A 15,498-nucleotide genomic window follows, 5' to 3' on the forward strand; every position below is an offset into this window, starting at 1 on the left:
CCTGCCCACCACCTGGAACAGGCGGTCATCCAGCTCCATCTGGAGGACACTGCGCACCATGCCACAGACCTCGTCCCGGGTGACAATATCCTCACCTTGCCCACTTGCAGGGGTGGAGCCCCATCCCCTGCAGTGGTTCCACCAAAGGGTGGTGCAGGACCAGCAGATGAGGGAGGTCTGGGTTGGGTCCCAGACTTGCTGGGACCCGGTGCCTCTGCCAGGTGGGGTGAGAGAGCTGGATCCGTTGGAATCTGCCTTGCCATATGTGCTATGGTGTGGAAATTAACAATGAATATTGGTTAGTCATGCACAGCAAATTACAAAATTAGTCAAAATAACATGCATGGATATTCCCACTAATCCAAAACAGTGCAATTATAACAGTGCCATAGCAAATAGAATCCATGCATATATGGAATGGCATTCAGGGTTGCAACAGCATGCCAGTTAGTAGTACGTCAGGCAGGCGATACAATGATTATTCAACAGGGGATATTAGTATGAACACAGTTTAAACAATGATAAACCAAATGGAACAACAGTCCCAATAATAGAGGTTTGTTTAGGAACATCCCCATGTTGGTTTCAGTGTGATGATTGGATCAGTTGAATGGTGGGGGAAGAGAACAGATTCAATTGACAACTGCTATCAAGTATATTTCTCAGTACACTACTGTTCACTACCCTGCATTCTGACCACACTTACCTTCTACCTGGGGCATGGGGCTGCTACAGCACACCAACAGCTATAGATATCAACAGAGCAATTGTACCCTTATTTTATTGTACACATCAGACCTGATTCTATACTGATTTCTTTACCTATGGGCCTGTCCAGATGAACTGTGTGCACATTAAATTGCTGTTCCTACACATATTTCAGATTCACATATTAGTTGCAGGCCCTGGAGTGTGTGTTGTGTCTTTCACATACATCTACTGGGAAATTCTCTGTGTGCAGGTTTCTTGTCAACTGGGGAAACTACCTGTGACAGCGTGACACCTGAGGGGCTTGTCTGGTCCAGACTGCAGAGTGTGGATGTCTAGCTTGCATCTATTTGTAGGACTGGGGCTGGTCAACACAGCAAATGTACACCTTTCATAGTTATACATATCATACTAGTATTTCTATTCAGATTGCTTTACCTGTGTGCCCTGTATGGGAAATGCATGTGTTGCAGTACATTATTTTTTCTATTCAGATTGCATTTTAAAACTGTAGAACCAGACTGTGATGTTAGTGGTGATCCCTGGATTTGAACCATGCTGTGTGTGCAAAATTGAACTATAGGCCTAGTTCTTATCAGACTGAGCTACTACATATTGTGTTTGTGACATTTCTATTCCATACACATTTTGTGCACAGTACTTTTATTATCACATGTTGCATTATTTGTTTCCCATTTTCAGTACATTTTATGCATACACAGCAGATATTGGTGTCACTGTTTGCAAAACATGTGCACATTAGCTGGATTGCACATTTGACTGTTTTACAACTACATACTGCAATTTAGATTCCTGAATACACAGTGTAGGTTTTAGGTCTGCACCTGTTATCCTTATACTTTTCTTAGTACATTCACAGCTACATACTGCTGAAATGGAAAGGTTAACACAGGACAATGATGGCAGACAAACAAGGACACATTCTGATGGGAATATGTACTGTTGTTTTTTTTTTTTCCAGTTAGTTGACATGCCCATTCTTAAGTATGCAGACAAGCAGTGCTACATCAGTTCACCTCACTTAATGCATTCTGCAGGACATGCACATTTCTATTTATCAGGTGCATGTGAGATGACACACATCAGTGTTTGGAATCATCTTTATTAGTTTTGACATACATATCTGTGTACGACTCAGAACTCCACAGTTACTATTCCTGCATGATATGCACAGGGGAATGCTTTTTATTTCTAACTGTTACAGTAGAAATGACATGGCACTTTCTTGGCAGGTTCACTCAGACACACTCATACATATTCTAATATTCCTTTCCTCATATTGTACCTTGTTTGCTACTGATATCTGTCTTACACAGTAGCTGGGAAAACTCCAGTGTAACACTGGCAGCCTGACACAGGCATTTATTCCTGACTTTTACCGCACAATTATATATACAAGCAGTACTACTATTACTATAATTTTGATTTCTTACTGCTAATAGTAGGGGGTATACTGTATTCACCATACTGCTACTGCTACCTGGTGAGTCGCTGTGCATGAGCCTGCACATTCTGGGACCTCTCTGCAGCAGCTGTATGGGGAGACATCACACATTAATCACACCTGCACAGTCACGAGTTGAACATTTTCCATACTTAAAGATACATAAGACTGCATACTTACAGATAGGTGGGACATCCTGCGCTCGGGTTTCTTGGATCCACTGGTTTAAGAGTGCACCCCTCCTCCACTTCAGGTCATTATGGTGATGACATACCTGCTCAGAAGTCCAGGGTATGCCAGTGGCACTGGTGAGATCATGTTCAAGCTGGTCCCAGGTGTCAACTTTGTACTGCGAGCTCTGGTACTGCCCCTGCAGCAGCCTGCCATCATGGTTTTTAGCTAGGAGCCCAACCATGAACCTGGACTCCTGGGTACACCAACATTGCGCTCAGAAGTGCACACCTTCTCTGACACCGGCCATTTCAGTCCTGCTGTGTGTAATCCCAAAAGGTTATGGCTATATTCCCACCTGTGTGGTTTAAATAAGGCTGTTTTCCTGCACTTTTTCGTGATTGGCCAGTTTTAATATGCTGCACTATGCTTAGCTCCGTGCAAATCCACATAGCAATGCTTACACCAGCTAAGCAGAGCTGAATGTAGGTAAGCAATGCTTACACTAGCAAAGCATTGCTTAAATCCATTTTGTTTTCATTAAATTTATAAATTGTTTTTACATTTATATTTTACATATTCCCACCCGTACTGTGCTATACATGAGACATATGATTGACATCTATCATTCAAATTCCTTAAAAGTTTATTAAATAAATGGGCAGAGGGGGATTTGAACCGAGTATGTTCTATACCATGGCAGTAGCACTATGTAACAGCAGCTTGATGATATTTTCTATCACAATAGCACTTGTCTATTATTTTCATCCAAGCTAAGCATAGCGGTGTGCCATGCAAACAAGCTGCACGGTGCTTAAACTTTGGATTTACTTCCTGAAAAAACATATTATTCCATTTTTTTTACTTTTTACTCCTTTCCTCTTGCCCTACTGCTTCCATGCATGTAGGGCAAGGGTGCATACATTTGTGGGTATGCACTTGAAGGCTGCTGCCTAATATAGGTGCTTGTTTTTTTTTTTTCGGTGCCTGTGGACACTGAAATGTTAGCTATTTACATTTTAGTGTCTGTGGACACATGTTTACTGTATAATATTAGAGCCAGGCTCTACAATTATATAGTTTTACACTCGTCTGTGTCAGAAAGTGCTGTACGGCACTTTCAGAGCAAAGGGGGTGTGGTTCAGGTGCTGCGACTGCTGACACATGCCCCCTGCACTCATTCCTGGTTTGTGAATGCTTAGTTTAGATAGCAGCACACCTTCACGCATATGCAAGGCACGCTGCTATCCTAAACAGAAACGAACCACTCCATACAAAAATAGCCTTATTCTTGCATGGAGCTTCGTGAATCCAGGGGACTGATTTTCATCCATTGAGCAGTAATAAATAAACAAAAAGCAACATATATATGCACTCACACACACACACACACACACACACACACACACACACACACACACACACACACACACACACACACACACACACACACACAAAAAAACCTGGGTACAATCCAGCTATATGTTAAGCATGTTAAAGAGCTTACCAAGGATATACTTACCTTGATTAATGTAATTGTAGAAATGAGAATCTATAAAAGAAAGAGTGCAATGGTAAATTGAAGACTGAGTAAGAAAATGATGAACAGTGAATGAGGAACCCTTGTGTATACTCTTGTAATTTAATGTAATCAGAAGGTGAAACAAGCACATTGTAGTATATGAAGCATGATATTATGCTTTGAATTTGGAAATAAGACAAATGTGATAAGCACATTTCTCATGCAAAGCAGGTAACGGGATTATGAGCTTATGTTTTTGAGATATAGATGCTAAGAAATTCACCTCAAGAGTGTTGAGTGATAAAGATTGACATCCATGTCATGAACACATAATAAAGATTTATGATCAGAGACCCAATCATAATTCTTTGTAGAGCATGGAGCTTTATTTGTTCAAAATGCAACTAAATCAAACTTTAATTGTTCGTATGGTTCAAGATGACTTAGGTGATGCACCTAAAAACAACCAAATATACCAACTTAAAGAAGTATAATGTTTTCTCAAAATTTCATACACTGAGGATATGTAGAAAGATGCCTTTGTTAATACTGTGCAATTATATAATCTTCAGCTTGAAGCTGAAAAAGAGAGGGATGATGAAATAAAATGAATGCTGAAGGCAGTCTGTTTCAGAAATAGTTGATTTACATGCAGCTATGTTATTTAGATACCACATTGCCTTATTTTGCTGTTACAGATGCCACTGAGACTGTTTTAACTATTTTCTGCATGTTGCCGTAACCTGTTGATTACCTCAGAGATACTGGAGCATACGTTTGGTGTCCACATTACATATAAAATATTTGACAGTGAAGCAAAAGGTATAAAACCATCTAGACAAATAAAAGCATCTGATACTAACAACATATGAAAGTGACTCAGACTCCTTTTAAATCAAGGAGTGTGCCAATGGTGATATTTGCTCAAATGAACTATTCTCTGGTAAATAAGTTAAGCCCAAGAAGATTTCCCTGCATCAGTTTGTGAAAAGTAGTCACACTGGAGCTATTTACTGCTATCATACCAGTGCTTGTGCAGTTGTGGCAGAAAGACCACTTTCTAAAGACTGATATAGAGATGTTCACACTTTTAGAGGATTTCTTGTAGGTCAGTCAAGTTGCACAAAACACTCCAGGAGTTGTTTATATTGCAGGTTGTTACCTGTTGAAACAGTCTCCTGGTCAGAGTGTATTATTTTATGTACTTTCTTTTGCAAATTCATGCAATTCTAAAGCTGGATTGAACACTGACATATACTGAGAGTACATCTGAAGTAATATAACTTACTCTCACAGCAAAATATCAAACTTAAATAAAGATTCAGCAGTTCACCTGGAAAATACCTTTTTGATTGTGGCTATACACTTTTTTATCAATTAAGACATTGTAAATGTAAAATTATGTAAGAATTTTGAAAGATGTGTTTTGTCAATCATAGAACCTGATGGTAAAATTCAGCCAATGTGTGACTTGTTGCAAGACTGGTTTACCAAGGGAAGGTATGTATTTTCCAACTTAGTTGATTTTTATGACTCAGTAATAGGGTTATGGGTTTAGAGATGATTGCATCAGTTGTTTACCTTGATCTAGCAGCTTGGGTAATTTTCCACATCATGGAATTATTGATTCTAAGAAACAACTCTCAATAAATCTTTATGTTATGAAATGGGTGGCCATTTGACTGAGCAACAGACGGCAGTGGACAAAAGTTAATATATCTGACCAATGTTAGTGCTGGTGTCCCACAATAGTCTGTGTTTAGATCAGTCCTACTTAATGGTGTAATCATTTTCATTCCAATGTATTTATCATACTGGATATCATCCTAATTACCAGTAATGATGATGACTATGCCATTAACAATTTCCTAAGTAAGGTCCATTGTTGTTTAAGGAACATAAGGCTAAACATAAATCAGCAGAAAGGTGGAGCTTTCTATTTCAGGAAATCTCTCATGTTGAAAATCTGCAAAGGTAATTTAGAGCTAAGAGTACTAAAAGAATATAAAGATGTTGGCATAAGAATAAGTGATACATTAAATCCCATCCCAGTCAGTCAATAGTAAAGCAATGTATATTATTGGGCTCATCTTAAGAAATTATTTACATGGACATGCATAACTGTGGTGAAGCTTTTTGTTTCTTTTGTCCAATGAGTATCAGAGTAAAACTGCAACTCCTGTTTATGCTATACTAACTTACCTCTAATTTCTCTACACTGGCAAAAAATTCTCTAAATATTAAATCATTGTCATATAAGTCGTATCTGTTTCTAACCAGTGTTGTCACATTATGTCTAAGTTGGTATAATTTATTAAAACTGCAGATGTTTTTGTATTATTTTTGAAGATTGTAGAATGATTGTTCTTAAAATAGTTTTATAGTACTTTGGAGATTTTTTTCCCTGGTCTCTGCTGAAAATCACAAGTTACCCAGTCGTTTTTTTTTTTTTTTGCCTCAGTAATCAAATGTCAATAAATAAAAAATAAACCAATAAAGAAATAAGTCCCTCTTTTTTCACTATAGTAGGTGTGATTTGTTGATTTTGTGCAATATACAAAGATAATTAAGCAAAAGAATTACAGCTTATAAGCAGTTCAGCTGCTGTATCAGACCTAAGTTTCTTGGGCTATAATCTTATCTGTTATAATCAAGTAAGGGACAAATTATGCCTGGCATTCATGGCCTAATACAATGTGGAATTCAGGGGTTTAATGGAAGATAGGTCTTCAAATAAATTTGTCTTTGAGGGGAGTCTGTTTGTCTTTAAGATGGATAACTGTAGAACTTCATTAAAGGCAAATTTATGTTTAGTCTATAGAACAATTTTGGGTGGCCACGATGGTGCAGCGCTTAGCATTGCTGCCTCACAGCAAGAGGTTCTCTGGTTCGATTCTTTGCTGGGGTGCCTTCTGTGCAGAGTCTGCATGTCCTCCCTGTGGTTGCGTAGGTTTCCTCCGGGTGCTCCGGTTTCCTCCCACATCCCAAAGACATGCTGTAGGTGGATTGGACACTCTAAACTGACCCTAGGTGTAAGTGTGTGCATGTGTGTGCCTTCTGTGGAAGGTTGGGCACCAGGCTAGCAACTCGATACTGTAAAACTCCACTGCCAGTCATGAGCGGACAGGGGATCCGCTGTGGTGACCCTTAACCGGGAAAAGCCGAAAGAAGAAGAATAAGTCTAAAAAACAAATTGTCACTGAATGTAAGACAGAACAATTCAATGCATAACTTCAGAAAAATTACTTGATTGCTGGAATGGGCCTTTTGTCTATTCTTTGAACCCAGAGTCTGTGTTTTAAATGGTCTCATGGCTATTATGCACTTACTATAAACTACAAAAGGCGAACACTTGAGGTGTTTTTAAAACTTCTTGTGTCTGTAGCTGCATGCATAAGACACAATGAAACCTCCATCTTACCTGCTTCCACAGGCCATGCAGTCAATGGTTTTCAAAGCTGGTTGTGTACAGGTCATCAAAGGTAAAACTGTACAGATTGAATCAATGTCAAATTTAGGCCAATGGCCTGTTACTCCTGGTGAAGGACATCATCCAGGTCATGCACAATGCTGTTCTTGAGGCTTAGCACATGGGAGACCTCTTCCGGGAGCACTTACTCAGTCCTGTAATTCTACCAGTTCCTGTCTAAGACTAGATTAAAACCCCCAACACCACAAGCAAAAACACAGTGAACACTGGCAGTGGTCACTTCACTTTAGCATGATACCACCACAGGCAGCTGTGACCCTTAATTCTTGAGAATTTATCAGAGTATATGTCTCTGTCTCTTAATGCTATGCTGTTATCAGTCAAATGTATACATCGTTACCATAAATATTGATTCTCTTTTTAGGAAACAGTGCAAAAATGAATCCTGGACCACCACACCTAGTCCACATTTAAAACTACAACATTTAATCAAGCATGTTCTGTACCCTACTAAATTTTCATAGCATTAAAAAAATATGTTCCTTCCTTTAAACATAATCATAATCATGAGACATTGATAACATTACCGAATACTGGCCTAAAGTCAGCTGGCCTAACTTTTATCACCTACTAACATGCTATAATTGCAAATATGATGCAAGGCCAGACAACAGTGCAGAGGAATGTGCTCTACTATGTTATAAATCACACCAGAGATTCAAAGCTGTTGCACAATAAAATGCCTCATGTGACTTAGAGTCTGTAGTTTAGTGCAATCTCCCTCACATTACTATACTTCACTGTTTGCAGCTGTAGCACAACTCAACTCCCCCCTCAACACACACTCACACACACTTCTCCATTACCAAAATCAAACCCCTCATTCTTGATATTGCTCCAGCAGTTCCTAAGAAAAATGTTGTGAAAAATGTAGGAGATTTTTATCTGTAAATGACTAGGCCCCTATGCAAATGACATGCCTGAATTCCTAGTCAACCTTGATGTCATCCAACTAATTATGCAACCAGCCCATCTCAACATGCATTCCAGTAGGCATTTCCTTCTTTAGAAACCACCAACTGCTCTTTCCTGAGCTCTGACACAGCAGTTCTCCCACTGACCCTCCCACCCCAGTCTTCTACCAAATTTACATACTGTGACCAAGATCTAAATCTCCCCCATGAACTAAAACATTCAGGGCAAACCAGATGCCAAACTTATTTATTTACTACTTTTTTAATTATTTTCTTTGTTGACTGGGAAAGTTCACCTGAACATAGTTCATTTTCAGCAAAGGCATGGGGAGAAAAGCTTCACCAAAAACATTTATTTTATTCATGACAGAACAAAGTATTTTTGAAAGGTATATTACATAGAACGTTTTTAAGACATCTAGATACTATCAGGTAATTGTTCTGTATTGACACTATACAAAGATAAAATGAGTATTTCTTCTGTGGTGACATTATACATGATATTAAATCTGAAGTATAAAATATGTAGTATACAACAGTTCATATAGCAATAACCCACGCCTGGGTGTGGGTAATGCTAAATTTACCCACGGTTGGCGTGGTTTGGTCCCGAGGGCGAGGACCAAACAAAGCCAACCATGGGTAAATTTAGCATTACCACCCAGAAGTGGTTATTGCTATTATATGACATTATTTAAGAAAAGAAACTTTTACTTTTCTTAAATAATGGCATAGTATAATGCCTGTTTGCTGCCCTTCCGCAGATGTCTGGCATCAGCGGCAGTTCTGATGTACTGCGCCTGCGCGGTACATCAGAGCTGTGAGCAAAAGCAATGGAGAAAGCAAGATCTCCGTTGCTTTTTTAGTGTTCACTATGTTAAATGAGTTTAACATAGCGAGACAGTTTTAAAATAAGCAATGGAGATGTCCGTTGCTTATTTTAAAACTGTCTTGCTATGTTAAACTCATTTAACATAGCGAAACACTAAAAAAAGCAACAGAGATCTTGCTTTCTCCATTGCTTTTTTTTAAAACACTGTCTCGCTATGTTAAATGGGTTTAACATAGCGAGACAGTGTTTTAAAAAAACGAGTTATACTAATGGAAAAAAGTCCGGGCGACCGGACCTTTTTCCATTAGTATAACTCGATTTACAACAGGCACGCTGGCCAATCAGCGTGCACATTTTGGGGGGGTCATGGTATAATATGTAATATATTAGATATGATTTATAAGGCATGGGAAAGGAGAGTAACAGTATAAATTTTAGGAATAAATAAAAATAAAGTAAGGAGTTAAAATATTAGTCAGAAGGTAGATAATAGATAAAACTAGAAGACATGGATAAAGAGGGTCACAATACACTGTTAGGGATATATAAAACTGAGCTAAGGAAAATGAGGTATTAGTTGAGAGGTGCATAATAATTAAAGCTAGAGGGAAAGAGGCATTATATAGCTGATGAGTCAAGGATAGTGGGGTTAAGAATGCTAAGGTACATATTCACATAGAAACTAGTTATAAGTCATGTTGGAAAGCATTTGAAGGAGATAGATAAAGTGGAATGGTCAGAAAGAAACTGAAATGTAAACTGGGGATCAATATAGTGAGGTTATTGGTTAGGAGTGGTAGAAAGCCTTGCCTTATAGATGGTTATAGAGGTTATAAAAGGATATTAGGGGTATGAGCTGAAAAAATGAAAATGGAGTTATACGGCTGAGGAACATGTGTACAGCCACATGTGGTTTAGGTGTTGTTTTAGTAAATGATTGAAGGTAGAAAGATTCGTAGTCTGCTTTAGGTATGTTGAGATGGTATTTTAGAGTTTAGGTTTGAAATAAGGGTTCATGCATTCATAGGTTCATAGGTTTTTACTAGGCTAATGACCACAAGGGCCTTTTTAGGGCTAGCCATGCATCCCAAATCTCTGACTAGTTCTGATACCCTTGTTAAGTGTAAACATGGAGCTGTGAGATGAATCATTTACAGGTTACCTGTTACCATTAGAGACATAGGTGCCAGGCCAGGGATGAATTTCTGGTTTCCCATCCAATTGTCCAAATTGCACTTGAATTGGGTTAGGGAGGAACTCTGCTTCAACATGGGTGGGGAGCCTGTTCCATAGATGGGGTAGTCTCTGGGATACATACCTATCTCTCCAGCAGGTCCTATTTATATCACATGCTATGTTTAAGTCTTTAAAACAGGCAATTCTGGTACTGTGTCTTTTCTGGATATGCAGGATGTCCATCAGAGTGAGGTCTGACAATGCCCTGTATGTCAGGCATAGATCTCCTCTCCAGGGCCTGTAGGAGACAGAATGCAGGGATAGGACCTTGACGTAGTCTGCATAGGACATATTACTTATGCCCTGTATTCTTTTAGTGAGAAACCTCTGTAGATGATCCAATTGCTGTATATGCCCGGTTAGGTACATACCAAAGGGAAATTGTACTCAATGCCTGGTCTAATGAATGCCACATACAGTGGGACAATGACTTTCTTGGATTTAGATGCCATACATTTGTTTATAAGTTGCTCAATATACAATGATGTCCTCACTACTGTACATACATGATGATCAAAGGCTAGATTACTATCTGTGTGTGTCCCTAAGTCCCTGACTACTGGCTCATCTCTAAGGGATGTGTTGTTAATATGATAGTTACCAAGGATGAATGACTCCCCAAAGGATACTATTATGCATTTCTTGGCATTTGGTCTTAGTCCATGGTTCTGACATTAGTTGTTTGTCTGTGTCAGCCCCTCCTGGAGAACATTTGTGTCAGTGTGAGATTCAATGATAGCTTCTAAGTTGCAATCATCTGCAAATTTAGTCAGCCAGAGACCACTGACATTGGCCTTGACTTCTGAGAAGTAAATGCCAAAAAGGAGCAGTTGAAGGACTGATGCCTGAGAGACTCCACTTGTGACTGGCCTCTTTGTAGAAGTGGACTCGGTAGTTCTAACTTCTTGAGTCCTGTCTGTGAACCAGTTGGCTATCCACTGGGTGACATACGGATTTGTACTTAACCTCTTGAGTTTGTCAGCAATGCCTGAGGGGGTATTGTGTCAAATGCTTTGGCCAGGTCAAGGTAGGCAGTGTGAATGATTTTGACCTCATCCATTGTTTTGGTAACCTTCTCAAAGAAGTCCACCAGGTTGAGTAGGCATGATCTGCCATTGACAAAATTAAAATGGGTTGAGTCCAGTGTCTGGAGGCTTACTACATCTCTGTTGATCATCTCCATGATAACTCTTTCCATTACTTTACATATAGGACTAGTGAGACTTATGGGTCTGTAGTTTCCAGGGTCTGTCATACAGTCTAGTCTGTAGAGTATACTGAGTTTCAGACTTTTTTGTGATTACCAGACTTTTATTGTTGAGTAAAGGTCTCTGACTGGACAGTAGTTGTACACAGTAACTTTTAGTGTTGGAAATCCTTCTGTAGCTTATATAAGCTTGTGTACAGTAATAAGTTATGAGTTTTTTTTTAAGTATTTAAGTAGCTCGATCCAGTTTATTTGCTTCAGGGCCATGCAATAATGAGTCTGTTAAAGTTCAGAAATAAACAATAAATAGTTTTACCTTTTAGTCTTGGGTCAAGAATAATGCGTTTGGATGTGCAATTTACTGGTTTATTCCATAAACAGCACTGGGAGACAGCCTGCCAAGATTTTCAAATCAGCCTCAAAGAGCAAAGAAAAAACACTACATATATACCTTTTCTTATCAATTTCATGCATGCAGGACTTTAGTGTTACATTACTTTCAATGAATCAGTGTATTTAAAAATGTCCTCATTCCTTATGATTCTCTCTTAGAGCTTCACATGAATACGTGACAAATGCATTTTAAAACATACCAGGTGGTCTAAGAATGTATCTTTCAACCTTGTAACATTTAGTACCAGTAAACACTATCCTACAGACATTCTTACAAAGACTCTACCCCCAGCCTATGTCAGAGCGTACTGTTAATTAATTTGGTTTCAAAAGATTCCTGGCAGATTTTTTTCATCTTTATTAGCATTCTGAAACTAAACTCATGAAGCATAGTATAATATTATAACATCCCTAACACCTTTAGCACTTACTTTCCCTTCAGCTATTTGTCAACACAGAGTGCAATTGTAAGTCACAAAATATAAAACTACAACTTATGTGAAACTATATTTTGCATAATCATACATCTATTTTTCATTTTTTTTTCTTTTAACATACACATGTAATAGCATTTTATTTGACTCTTTTGTGAAGAAACTACAAGTCAATATGCATTTTGTGAAGAGTAATCATGAGACATAAAATTTTTATGCAACAAGTCCTATAATGAAGGTTGGGAGCAAATTTGGCTATTATATTGAATAAGATGGAAAGATTAGCATTAAGTCTAGTATTTACATTTACATATATAATTGAACTTACAATTTTATTGGTTGATTGATAGATGTGACTTGTTATTTATGTCATTGTATATGGCATGGGTGCTTTTCTAAAGAAGTTCTGTGTGAATAAATAGAACGAAAATGTTAATTACAGATTGGGCTGTCTGTCTTTCATTCGTTATGAGTGGTGTTTGGAGTTTGGTGTTATTACTTAGTATTTACATTTGTAAAAATAAGTGAGGCATATAGTAGGGATGGAATAATGTAGGTAGATGCCACTGCTTCACTTGCATCATATGTCAAAATTGTTTGGCTTTAGAGAGAGATGAACCAAATTTTTGGTGTGTATTTTAATGGACTGCAAAAATTTTTGTTCAAATATGAGATTGCTGTCAGTTAGAACACCCAATAGTTCTGTTGGGACTATGCTTTCAGTTTCAGCATTTGTTGAATGAGGTTATTTCAAAAGACTGAGTTTTATTTGGCTTTATGTTGGTATTCTTTTGGAGTGAAAAGCATATTTTGAGGATTTAAAAGTAGATTTGCAAATTTTAGCCAGATTTTGATAGTGGTGTAAGAATTTTGCATGATGTCTGCTGATAGGGATGGGCCTCGAAATAGAAGGGCTGACTCATCAGCATATTGAATCATGCTATTGAGGTGGTGGCAGGATGTAGTTTACTCATAAAAATACTGAATAAGAGAGGGCTCATTACTGATCCTTGTGAGACTACGATAGTGACTGGTAGAAAGAAGTAGAGATTTAGTTTCTATATGACTGCTTGCTGCCTATCAGTCAGATTGCTATAGAACTATGAGAGAAAAAGACAGAAGATTAGGTGAAGCCATGGGAAGAAAGTTCAATAAAAAGTTGTTGAAGGAATATAGTGTCTTTTGAAAAAAAATTAAGAATAGTGCAGAAACCTAGTTGCCATCACTACTATCTTTGTTTATGATATTGATGAATGTGAACACTGCAGTCGTAGTACTATGCTGTGGTCTAAAACCATTATGGGCTTGAGAGAAGATTGCTAGAGTTAATGTACTGCATAAGTTACAAGTGGATGCAATGTTTAATATTTTTGACAAAGGGGATATAATTACAATAGGTTTGTAGTTGCACAACTCGGTTTATATGATATCTTTGTAGAGTTGTTTTATATAGGATTTTTTTCCAGGTGAATGGGACATTTCTCTCAGATATGAGTTAGTTTATCAGTATGGATATGAGAAAACAGAGATATTAGCTGGTATTTTAGGAATTCTGTTGGAATCTGATTGGTAGCCAAAGAGGCGGCTTTTTTTCAGTAGAAGCCTGCTTATAGTAGTGGAAAAGAATGGGAGGAAGAAGAAGAAGGAAACTGACCTAGTAGGGCAGGATGAAAGATGAGACAGGGCTAAATAGAGAGATGAAATGTTGATATAATTAATCAGATATAGTACTGTCTATATAACATAGGAGTTGAAGTGGGTCAATATTGAATCAGTGGTGTTAAGGGTAAAAGGAGACGGGATTATAGTTTGGCCAGGATGCATTCGTCTGTTTAGTGATGACTAAAACATTCTTGGATGTTTTTGGTGTTTATATTGGAGCGTAGTATACTAGGTTTGTTTATCCATTTTAATATTGTGCTAAGCAAGACTTCTTAGATGCTTAAAGGTATAAAGTATATTTTGTCTTCGGCATTTATACCAGTCTTTCCAGGCTTTGTGTCTTTGAAGCATGAGTTTTTTTTTAGTTTCTTTAGTTAGCAATGGCAAAGCATTTGATTTTACTGTTTAGTTTATACAGGTGTTAGGCTTTTATGAATATTTATAAAGGTTTCATTAAAGTATGAGATCAAAACATCAAGGGGTATGAATTTTAAATATGATTCAGTTATATTGGGATAAGATTATTGACAAAATGTCTTTGTTAAATTTTGTTGTGCCACATATTTGGATAAAATTATACTTTTGTATTGGGTACTGCAGTTTCTGACTGCATACATAGGATGATGCACTCTTTTTGTATATGGTAGACATCAAAATTATTGAATTGTGTTTAATTTGTTGGTAAAGATACAATCTAAAACTGAATATATGTCAGACATTTTATTGATTATATTAATGGAGTAGATTAGCTGTATAAAGCCATATATGTTAATCAATTCTGAGAGAGTGCCATTGTTTATCAGCTATCAGTCTATGTTGATGTGGCTAGAGGTTATCTATTGCTGTTGATGTGTTGTTAAAAGGTGGACGCTATATATATAAAATAAAATACATAGATTAGACTTTTTATTTTTTGATTTTAAGCAGTGATGAGAGGAGCACCTCATTGTTATATTTTGAGATCTATAGGGTAAACAGTGTTGTTTCTGGCTAGATTTATATAGACAATGAAAACATCAACAGCACATTTGTTTTCCTGTTAAGCTTCAATATATTATACCCAGGAGGGAATGACTTCATTATATAATATATCTTTCTTTAACTAGGTTTCTATAGTAATGAATATATCAGGGGAGTAAGAAGCTAAATATGCATGAATCTTTTAGTATTTGCTACATATACTTCTATCATTCATGTTTTGGAGCAGGAGTTTTCCCACAGAGCTAGATGGAGAAGTAGAGCTAGATGCATTTGAATTTGTGTTTGCTAGGTTGCTGGGTAGCTGTTTAGTGAGGCAGGGTTAGTGTGAATCTCCCAAATGAGTTTCTGGAAGAATTATTGTCTATAAAAATATACAGCCATTTACATTTTTGCTTATGGTGTGCTGTAAATTTAGTTGGTAAGGACTTTGATTTGATGTATCTGTTCTTTGAAGAGGTCAGAGAAAGTAGAATGGTAGAATTA

The sequence above is a fragment of the Protopterus annectens genome, chromosome 3.part0, assembly GCF_019279795.1.
Source record: "Protopterus annectens isolate FY-2018-M chromosome 3.part0, PAN1.0, whole genome shotgun sequence".
Classification (NCBI taxonomy): Eukaryota; Metazoa; Chordata; order Ceratodontiformes; family Protopteridae; genus Protopterus; species Protopterus annectens.